The sequence below is a fragment of the Dasypus novemcinctus genome, chromosome 24 (genome assembly GCF_030445035.2).
Source record: "Dasypus novemcinctus isolate mDasNov1 chromosome 24, mDasNov1.1.hap2, whole genome shotgun sequence".
In the NCBI taxonomy this organism is placed as follows: Eukaryota; Metazoa; Chordata; class Mammalia; order Cingulata; family Dasypodidae; genus Dasypus; species Dasypus novemcinctus.
In genome coordinates this window covers 5010030-5021084 of record NC_080696.1, presented here as the reverse complement: position 1 = coordinate 5021084, position 11055 = coordinate 5010030, and the positions used below count along the sequence as shown (strand labels likewise).

The window sequence follows — 11055 nt, the reverse complement described above, 5'->3', positions numbered from 1 at the left end:
GCATTTATGTAATCTAAGTATCTTTTAAAAAATTAAAATTAAAAAAAAAAAAAAAAACAGCATGGTACTGGCATAAGGACAGATAGATTGACCAATGGAACCAAATCAAGAACTCAGAAATTGACCCTCACATCTACAGTCAAGCGATTTTTGACAGGGCTGGGCCAGAACAGTCTATTCAATAAATGGTACTGGGAGAACTGGATAGCCATATCCAAAAGAAAGAAAGATGACCCCTAGCTCACACCTTATACAAAAATTAACTTAAAATAGATTGAAGATAAGTATAAAAATGACAACCATAAAATGCCTAGAAGATACTGTAGGAAAACATCTTCAAGATCTTGTGGTAGGCAGTAGTTTTAAACTTTATGCCGAAAGCATGAGTAACAAAATAAAAAATAGATAAATGGGGCCTCCTCAAAATTCAGCACTTCTGCACCTCAAAGGACTTTGTCAAAAGGGTGAAAAGGTAGCCCACTCAATGGGAGAAAATATTCGGCAATCATACATGTGATAAGGATTTAATATCCATGATGTATAAAGAGATCATACAACTCAACAATAAAAAGACAAAGTACCCAATTAAAAAACGGGCAAAAGACTTGGAGAGCTGTTCAAAGAAGAAATACAAGTGGCAAAGAAACACATGAAAAAAAGTTCAGCATCACTAGCAATTACGGAAATGCAAATCAAAGCTACAATGAGATATCATTTCACACCTGTTAGACTGACCACTATTTAAAAAGTCAGACACAGCAAATAGACACAGAGAACAGACAACCAGGGTGGGGGTGGGGGGGTGGAGGGAAAGGGGAGATAAATAAATAAATAAAATCTTTTTTAAAAATAAAATAAAATAAAAAATAAAAAGTCAGAAAACTGTAGATGTTAGAGAGGATATGGAGAGCTAGAAATGCTTATTCACTGTTGGTGGGGATGTACAGTGGTACAGCCTCTGTGCAGACTTGCCATGGGACCTGGCAATACCACTGCTAGGTATATACCCAGAACTGAGAGAGTGACACAAATAGTTATCTGCACACGGATGTTCACAGCAGGTTTTTTTTTAATTAATTAATTTATTTTTAATGTTACATTTAAAAAAAATGAGGTCCCCATATATCCCCCAACCCCCCCAAAACCACAACTCCTCCATCATCACAGGACACCCACCGCACCTGGTGAGTACATCTCTGAGCACTGCTGCACCACATGGTCAATGGTCCACATTACAGTTTACACTCTCCCCCAGTCCCCCCAGTGGCCATGGGAGGACATACAATGTCCAGTAACTGTCCCTGCAGTACCACCCAGGACACCTCCAAGTCCTGAAAATGCCCCCACATAACATCTCTTCTTCCCATTCCCACCCTCAGCAGCTACCATGGCCACTTTCTCCATCTCAGTGCTACATTTACTTCCATTACTAATCACATTAGTTCCAGAATAGAGTATCAGTAAGTCCACTCTAATCCATACTCTATTCCTCCATTCTGTGGACCATGGGATGGTTATGTCCAGTGCACCTCTGTATCGAGAGGGTGCTTCAATTCCACTTGGATGATGGATGCAATTCTGGTTGCAGTTGTAGGCACTCTTGGCTCCCTGGTGTGGTGGTTGACCTTCTTCACCTCCCTGTTAGCTGGCTGGGATAAGTCCAATAAACCAGAGGGTAGGAGTTGAAAGTCTGTTGAGGCTCAGAGCCTGGCTATCACATGAAGAGTCCAGAGATTCAGGTCTCTTGAGTATACACTAAACCCCAGCGCCAACCACAGGTCCAGTAAAAGTGACAGGAGAGGCTTGTGAACAAAGATCACATCTGAGTCCAATTCCATCACACTCAGAAACACAAACTTCAAAGTAGGGCCAACTGACATGGCACTCAAGTCTATCTGCCATGACCATAGAACCTGTGGATCTCTGTAGCCCTCAGAAGAACTAATACCTGGGGTTGTATCTACTTTAGCTGTCTCTGGGACTCTGCTGAGGTGTGCGTAAGGGTGACCCCTCTGATGACCTTCCGGCTCTTTTTTGGAGACTCATACCCATATAAACTCATTTGTCTTTTCCATTTCCCCCATTTATTCAGGGTCAAAAAGCATTTTTAACTCCTGATATTACATGTAGGCTGAGATATTCTGCTGGTCAAAGCAGTTTTATTCATGATAGACAAAAGTTGGAAATGACCCAGGTGCCAACAACTGATGAATGGATAAACAAATTGTGGAGTATATACATAATGGGATATTATGCAGTGGTAAGAAAAAATGAAGTTGTGAAACATATGACACATGGATGAACCTGGAAGACATTATGTTTGTCAAGTGAAGCAAGTCAGACACAAAAGGAAAAATACGGTATAATTGCCTTATTATGAACTCAATATATTATGTGAAATATGAATATGGGTAGAATTATATATATAAAACCATTTTTCCTTGAAGCTGAACAAATGTAGATTACATTGTGTAATTAATGACACAATGTTCATATCAGACCAAAAAACATTATACTAAGTGAAGGAGACCAGATACAGAGTAGTACATATAGTATGATTCCATTTATATAAAATGTAAATATAAATCAATTCGTAAAGATGGAAGATTAGTTGTGATGTAGGTCTGAGGAAGGAATACTGTGGGGTTTGGAGTCTTTCTTTTTGGAGTAATGAAATTGTTCTAGAATTTTTAAGACGATGAATGTACAACATTGTGATTAGATGAAAAGCCATTGATTATACACCTAGGAAATAATAGCCAGAAACAGCAGCTGTGTGCAGTGGGGGAAGCATGGAGAGATTGAGAGGTAAGGAATATTCATGTTTGTTTTTTATTATTATTATTATTGAAATAATGAAAACGCTTTAATAATGATTGAAGTGATAGATGCACAACTACGTGATTATACCAAATACCAGTGATTGTACACTTTGGGATGAATTGTATACTTTATTAATATGCATCAATAAAGTTGATTAGTTAAAAAAATGTCAACCGTCATTCAAAGCTAAAATTTCTCCTTCCAGCTGTGCTTGCTGACACCTGGCCACGGGCAGTACCAGTTCTTGAAGGATGGCAGGAAATGTACATGAAGAAAGCATGGGGGAGGCAGTCCAGGTGGAAGGGACCCCCTAAACGGAGGTGGGGAGGCAAGAAACAGCATGCCTCCTTTATGAGTGCTGGGTAAGCCACCCTGGGAGGGCAATGCCCTCTAAAAGAGCAATCAAGTTTCAGAAGCTGCCAGAAATTCCACCTACCAAAACTAGGTACAGTTGGAAATCTGCAAAAGAAATATTTCCTGTGTGTGGACAGTATTGTGAGCCAATGAAAGCATTGGTTTGGAAGTTAAATGGACATCAGTTCCAATCCCAGAGTTGCCCTTTAATAGCCGGGGAACCTTGGGCAAGTTGCTTAATGTCTGTAAGCGTCACTTCCCTCGACTGTCAAATGCTGCTCTCTGAGGTTGAGGATTAAATAAATGAATGCATGCAGAGCTTAGCACTGTGTCTGGGGTGGAGAAAGGGCTTCCTCCAGGGGGCGGCTCTGGGAGCAGGTGGGGCTCGCACCCCCTAGTGGTCAAGGGCGGAAAGCAGCTGAGCCACCCAGTGCCCCCTGAGCCCTTGGGGCTGCCCCTCTGCTCCAGCCCCAAAGGTTCACCCCCCACACCCCAAGCAGTGACGCCAGGAGGAGCTCAGGGACGCTTTGGGGCCACAGCACGAGACCCCGGCCCACGCTGGGCTCAGAGAGAGCCACTTCCTTCCAGGACAGTGCTTAGAGGAGGCACCGGCTCTCAGGGACCCATGGGGACCGAGAGCGGGCGGCCCTTCAAGAAGCCCTGAGATTCCCAGAGTTGCCCGACGTTGGGGAAGCAAGATTCAGTGAAGGCAGATGACATAGCCAAGCTGCCCGTGACTGTGGAAGAAGGGGAGATGTGAGGGGGAGGCTGCCTTAAGGAGTCTGGGGAAAAGCAATCATTTTAGTTTGGTGACAAATTAAAATCTGTAATTCCCCGGGCCACTCCTTCCCGCCCAGCGTCCTGGTCCCCTGAGGCAGCCAGATGTAATTCCATTAGCTCTTTCTACTGGGTGTTAAATCTGTCTCACTCTATAGGGCTACTACTAGTTTTGGGTTTTTTTTTTTTAGATTTATATTTTATTTATTTCTCCCCCCCACCCCCGTTGTCTGCTCTCTGTGTCCATTCGCTTTGTGTTCTTCTGTATCTGCTTCTAGTCTTGTCAGCGTCACCCGGAATCTGTGTCTCTTTTTGTGGCATCATCTTGCTGCGTCAGCTCTCTGTGTGTGTGGCGCCACTCCTGGGCAGGCTGTGCTTTTATCACGTGGGGCAGCTCTCCTTGAGGGGTGCACTCCTTGTGCGTGGGGCTCCCCTACGCAGGGGACACCCCTGCATGGCAGGGCATTCCTTGCGCGCATCAGCACTACGCATGGGCCAGTTCACCGCACAGGTCAGGAGGCCCTGATTTGAACCCTGGACCTCCCAGGTGGTAGGCAGAGGCTGTATCCATTGAGCCAAATCCACTTCCCTTACTTTGCTAGTTCTTAATTTACCAAATTTAGACACATCAGCTATGGCCTTCCTGCCATAAGAGATGAAGGCTGAGTTCTCTTACCTATTCCCGCCTCCCCCATCTGTCTGTCTCCATTTATGTCTATTTTGGTTCTTCTGCTGTTTGCCTTTGTCACTTCAAGCAGTATACTAATACCCCAATACCTCAACTGCTCAGTCCACCAATCATCTTTTGACACCCATCTTGTGACATAAGGCTCTTAGCCACCCTGCCTTTGCCTTCAGCTCTTCGCTCCTTCCTCCACCTCCCCCTCCACTCTGCCACTGTATGGTTATTTCTGCATTCTTGAGGTTGACTGTGTTTGCATTCTTTTATAACCGTAATTAAGTCTTAACCTGGAGGTTAATTTTTAAAGTCGAACATGTTATTGTAAGTTCCTGTTTTACAGCCATTTCTTTTCCTCAGATATCTAATTGCCTTTATTTTTTTCTTGCACTGTTCTCCTTCACTACAACCTGAATCTTTTTCCAAATTCTAATACCTCAGATGTCCTGGGGGGCTCCCTTTGGCCCCAGGGACCTCCCTCCTGAGGCCTCAGCTCTCCACTGCTCTGGGCTGGATCTACTGTTTTCTGGATCCCTCTTTTGTGATTCACTGTCTTATTTTGCAAAACACATCTTCAAGAAGGTTTCTAAGACAGGTTATATAAGAATTAAATCTTTTGAGTCGTTTAATGTCTGAAAATACCTTGACTGATAGCTTGGCTAGATGTAGAAAGATGACTTGTGTTGCTTTTTGTTTTTTAAGATTTATTTTTTATTTATTTCTCTCCCCTTCCCCGCCGTACCACCCCCCCCCCAAGTTGTCTGCTCTCTGTGTGCATTCGTTGTGTGTTCTTCTGTGTCCACCTATGCTCTTGTCAGCAGCACCAGGAATCTTCTGCATTATTACCGCTTTTTTTCGCTGCTCCAGTTACCCCAAATTTGGCCCTCCCAAGCTGCTTCCCATTGGCTCCTGCGTCCTCTGGCAGGCCCACAGCATTTTACGAGCACGTCTTTGCTTTCTGGCACCCCAAGATGCTCCAGACCTGTCTGTACTTCTCTGTCCCAGCTCTGGAGTCAGACATTTCTCCAAGGCAGGACACGCTCTTCTCAAGGCAAATGGCTGAGCGGCAGAGCAAGCCAAACACGCACGTGCCTGTTCAGGCCTCCACTTGCATCGCGCCTACTGCTTGGCCAAAGCAGGTCAACCCGACGCCAAGGGGCAGGCAGGAACCCCCTCTAGCTGTGAAGAACTGCCAAGGCCCATGGCAGAGGGCGTGACTGTGCAATTCTAACTCAGGGAAGGCATGTGGAATTGGGAAACAATGATCCAATCACCCAACATTCTGAAGGTCTTTCTTTAAAGTGTAATTAACTCTTTATTGGACTACAAGAATTATAAGTCTGTATCCTTGCTCTTGGGAAATGTACATGGAAGTAGTCAGTGTTTAAGAAGCATGATGGATTCAACCTACTCTCAGATATTTAGATAATGATTAGATTGGATGGATGGATGGATGGATGGATGGATGGATGGATGGATGGATGGATGGATGGATAGAGATAGGAAGGAAGGAAGGACAGAAGGGAGGGAGCAAGGGAGGGAAGATAGTAGAATGATAGAGCAAATGTGAAAAAAGGTTAAAAGCTGGTGTTTTAAGTGTCTGGGTAGGATTTGGAGCTCTCTGTATGAGGTTGGTATTCTTTCTGCAACTGTCCTATAAGTCTGGAATTAATTCAAAATAAGGCTGTTAAGTACAAATCTGAGGCTCCCCTTCAAACCACCACCACTGCACCAGCTTCCACACCCCGTGGGCAGGTAGAAATGAAGCAGCACAGCCCATAGTCATCACCACGTTATTAGTGTAAATCACAATCATGCTTTGAGACACACTGCTGCGAGTGCATCAGGCACACGGTCTCCTTCATTCTTTCCACTGTCCTCACAAAAGCACTATTATAAGGGTTCCACTTTTAAGTTCACATCAGCAGCTGTTCAGGCCAGCTTTAGCTTGAAGTAAAGAGGCAGTTCAGGGTTGTGGATGTGGCTCAAGCAACTGAGCTCCCGCCTACCACATGGGAGGTCCCAGGTTCAGTTCCCAGTGCCTCCTGGAGAAGACAAACAGACACAGACAGCAGACAGCAAACGGACACAGAGAGTGGACAGCGAGGGGGGGGGGGTGTAAATAAAATCAAAGCAATGGTCCTGTGAGCTCTGCTTGCCCACTGGCTGGCCCTGGTCTGGAGGCATCCTCCCTGTTGAGATCCTGCCAGAAGAGGCAAGAGGCTGCCATTCTGAGGCACGGCCGCGCTCAGCCTGTGACCTGGATCAGAAAGTAGCGTCTGAGCGAACCTCTGCCAGCCCAGAGCGAGCCTCGCAGTGTTCACGTCCTTGCTGCCCGAGCCCCACCCGCTCCACTGCGCACCTGCCGCCTTCAGTGCCGTCCCTTGCAGACCCCACTTCCAGGCACCAGAGTCTGTGTTAGTCGTGTCTTTCAGTACAAATCACCCATCTTTTATGGTTAGTTTAAGCAGAAAAATAATTACGTTCACACAAAAATAACAGCAATAGTCACAGAACCATTGGGGCAGATGCGGGGCTGCAGAGGGGGCACAGCACAGCACCTGGGCTGGACTTGGCTGTCCTGCATTCCACTAGCCAGCGCTGATGGCACTCGTGCACCAGGACCTTGACCTTCAGCCGCGGCGCCGCCACGTCCACCACAGAGGCCGGTCTCCTCTGCCACAAAAGGGAAGAAGGAAGCTCCGAGCCCAGCCCGTCTGAGCAGACTCGCTTCCAAATGACAGGCGAGCCCGGGGCGGCGAATGGCAGGCACTGAGCCTCGCCGCAGGGCACGTAGGGGTCTCGGGTTCTGGCCTGTGCACTGGTCGACCGAGATGGGGTTTCCACACAGATGGAGGGCAGTGGGCAGCCTGTGACTAACGTCTCCTACGATCGCCAAGCCATTTTAAAGTGAGAAAAGCAAAATGCAGAACAATACGTGCAGCATGCTGTCCCTTGGTGAAAGGCAAAGCGTGAGCTGGCACGCGCAGGCTGCTCCTGGAGTTGCGGGGCGGTGGTCCTCTCTGGCCCTTGGCATTATTACTCATTGCTATCTCCGGAAATGGATCGCCGGGGTGGCCGGCAGACAGTTTGCACCAGACACGGGTCCCCTGGGTTCAGGGGGGCGGGAAGAAAGGAGGGGGCGTCAGAGGCTTGTCATGCTTCTTGCTCCTTGTCCGGCTCAAAGTGGACTCCCCTCTCCTTGCTGCGCCCAGGCAGCTTCCTCCAGAGCCTGGCAGGGCACACCTTCCCGCCCTCGCAAGGAGAAAACCCGAGAGGCCGTCTGGTGGACAAGGGCTCGCTAGCCAAAAGGAGGCCGTAGCTGAAACGGGCTCATTCTTGGCACCAAAAAAACGTGTTCTCCACACGCACGTGCACAGCTCCTGTTGTGAACGTCCAGGGACTCACAGAAAAGAGAAAACGCGCGTTCGGGGCCCGTTACCACTTCTTGGTTGCTGGATTTTTAGCATGTTTCTGAACCGAAGATGTAAGGAAGGAAGTGATGGTGGGAAAACCTCATCATCTACTGAATCACCCATCAAGGAAACGCCCCGCCTCTTTTCTCCCGCAAGCAGCTTTCTCATTCTGTCTAAATTAAAGGTGTAAAATCTTTAAAACTTTGGAGGCTCATCCAGCGGACGTTCAAAAGTGCTCGAGAGAAAGGCCCTTGTATTTCCAGCCGCCGGGGCACGCGGAGCCGCCCCGCTCGCCAATTCCCGGGCGCGTCCTCTGAGGAATGTGGCTGCCTGTCTCCTGTCCACGCACGTCCGCTATGAGGATGTGACTCAACTGACATGCCTCCTGAAGGTGCTGATCTGCAGGTCAAACCAAAACAGGACCTACCTGACAACAGATACCATTGCAACATTTGCACCAGGAGCAGCAAGATCTTGAAGGCATGAGGGATAGTGCCTCTTTAGACTGCTCCCTTCAAGGAGTGCAAGAACTACACGTCCGCTGGAAACTACTTGGACGGTTTTTTAGAACCTGCAGGCAACTATCGAGCTCTTACCCAAAGCTTCAAATTCCAGTTCAAAAATCACTTCCCTTCCGAAGCCTTTTCTCACGCTCCTCACACTGGCAGAAGCAGGCACCCACTTCTGGCAGCCTCAGCATTACTTACAATTTTAGGATGGAGTATGTGCCAAGGCCGTCTGAGGAGTTACCGTACATTCTACAGTGTCGAGCCCATAGCCGCTCGGAGGCCGAACATAAGCTGATTAAACTACGGACTGATTCACAGTCAGGAGCTCATTAGAGAAGTGAGTGGAATTGTTGATTCTGTTTGTTTTTTTAATCCAGAATACACTTTTTAACTCACTTCCAACCCAGGACCTTGGGGGACGGGGGGTTGGACCCATGTCACAAGAATGACATTTAGATATTTAAGGAGTAAAGTATAAAATTTAAAACCTAGGATACAAAACAGTCCCTACCGGCTGACTCCATTCATAGCAAGTGCAGAGCCTGGCGAACCCCGTGTAGGCGGGAGGACACGGGTCGCCCGCGGCTGGGAGTGGGAGTGACCAGAAGAGGCTGCTGACGTCCTGTGTCTTGACAGATACATTTAAGTCTGTTTTTTGGCAGCACGGGGGATCAAACCTGGGATCTCGTACGTGGGAAGCAGGCGCTCAGCCACTGCCTGTCCTGTTTCTCCATCTGGATTCTGGTTACACAGATCTGTTCATTCTGGGTATATTCATAATGTAGGCACTTATCTGAATATATATTATATTTCAGTCAAAAGTTTAAAAAAATTACATAGGACCAGCAAAAAGCTAAAAACCAGTTGAATTTTTAGCTCAATACAGATATGTTCAACTAAAAGGAGAAATGACACTGGGGTCGGTAGAGCCGTGACCACTTCCAGATCCCACCCCAGATCTCAAGTACAGTCTAACCCGCCAGGAGCAGCGCCTCCAGAGCGCACAGCTCAAGCCCTTCTGCCCAGAGCACATCCTTGGCTGCAGGTGAGCGAGAGGCGAAGCACAGCCACGTGACAAGAGGGCCCGTCCCCAAACCCCACCAAGTGGGGAAACTCAGTTCCAAGCTTTTAAGTGTCTTAGGTTCATCATAAGAGCCTGTAGTTGCTGACAATGTGAATCAAATCTAAAATAAAGACAGAGTGTTGGAAAAGCCCTCAGCCCTGCCTCGTCTTCCAGGCTGGGGTATAGTTTGAGATTCAAACTCCCAAGACTACAGCAGCTGCTTCCCGAGGCATCCTCTTTGGGAAAAGTTCTGACCTCAGAACTTTCAATAAACTTACTAATAAACTTGAGATGAAATCTGATTAGGACAGTTACAATACCTAATGCCAGAAAAAAAAAACACAGTTCCTGTGCTCACAACCTAAAAGTGATAGTCTCTGAGAAGAAGCCTTCAAAGATTCAACAATTTGATTTCATCTTTTAGGTTCCTTTTTTTTTTAAACCCACCCCCCCCCCCCCAGCCTCCCAGTTGTCTGTTCTCTGTGTCCATTCGCTGTGTGTTCTTCTGTGACCACTTCCATCCTTATCAGCGGGACCAGGAATCTGTGTGTCATTTTGTTGCATCATCTTGTTGTGTCTGTGTTTCTTTTTGTTGCATCATCTTGTTGTGTCAGCTCTCCATGTGTGCAGCACCATTCCTGGGCAGGCTGCACTTTCTTTCGCGCTGGGAGGCTCTCCTTACCGGGCGCACTCCTTGCGTGTGGGGCTCCCCTACGTGGGGGACACCCCTGCGTGGCACGGCACTCCTTGCGCACATCAGCACTGCGCATGGGCCAGCTCCACACCGGTCAAGGAGGCCCGGGGTTTGAACCGCGGACCTCCCATGTGGTAGGCGGACGCCCTAACCCCTGGGCCAAAACCAGTTCCCTAGGTTCCTTTTTAAAACCCCTAATTTTAGGCTCTAAGAACGGCCCCCTTCCAGAATCTTTCTGTACTTGGGGTAAACGGCTCAAGTCTGTGTTGGCGGTGTGGACGCCCCCAGGGGCTGGCAGCAGGCGGTCCACCCTGGGCCCACCTGAGACGAGGAAGCCTGGTTCCCGCATCTGTTTTAGGAAGCTCGTCTCCTCAGAGCCTCCCCCGAGCCTGACACCCCTTGCCTGACACCCTGCAACCACTCCACCAATGCGCCTTGCGCAGGAAACTCTTGGAGAGGTGCCAAGCTGCCCGAGCTCACCCACCCTCCCCGCGTGGCCTAGCTCTGCTCAGAAGTCAGTCCGACAGGACGGTGCCCGGGGGCTGAGCGGGAGTCCTGAGGTGAGCCCCCCAGCAGCGCGGGGCCGGGGCCTTCCATGGGCGCCGTACCCACCGGGTAGGGGCGGAAGGCGTTAACTCACCCTGTTACCTGAGCTGGCTCCTCGGGGCTCCCTAAAGAAGCAGCTGCTCCAGGCAGGAGACGGGAGCCCCGACCCCGCACGCGCTGCAAGCTGGGGACAC

At 48.3% G+C, this 11055-nt stretch overlaps 1 protein-coding gene across 1 annotated transcript in view; it reads left to right on the top strand.

Moving 5' to 3' along the window:
• The first annotated feature begins 10788 nt into the window (after positions 1–10788).
• The window catches only part of FERMT1 (FERM domain containing kindlin 1), an 85630-nt gene continuing 85363 nt past the window's right edge, over positions 10789–11055 (top strand). Inside the window, exon 1 of the mRNA XM_071211541.1 lies at positions 10789–10875. The gene's annotated coding sequence lies outside the window, so the exon portion shown is untranslated. The remainder of the gene's footprint in view (positions 10876–11055) is intronic.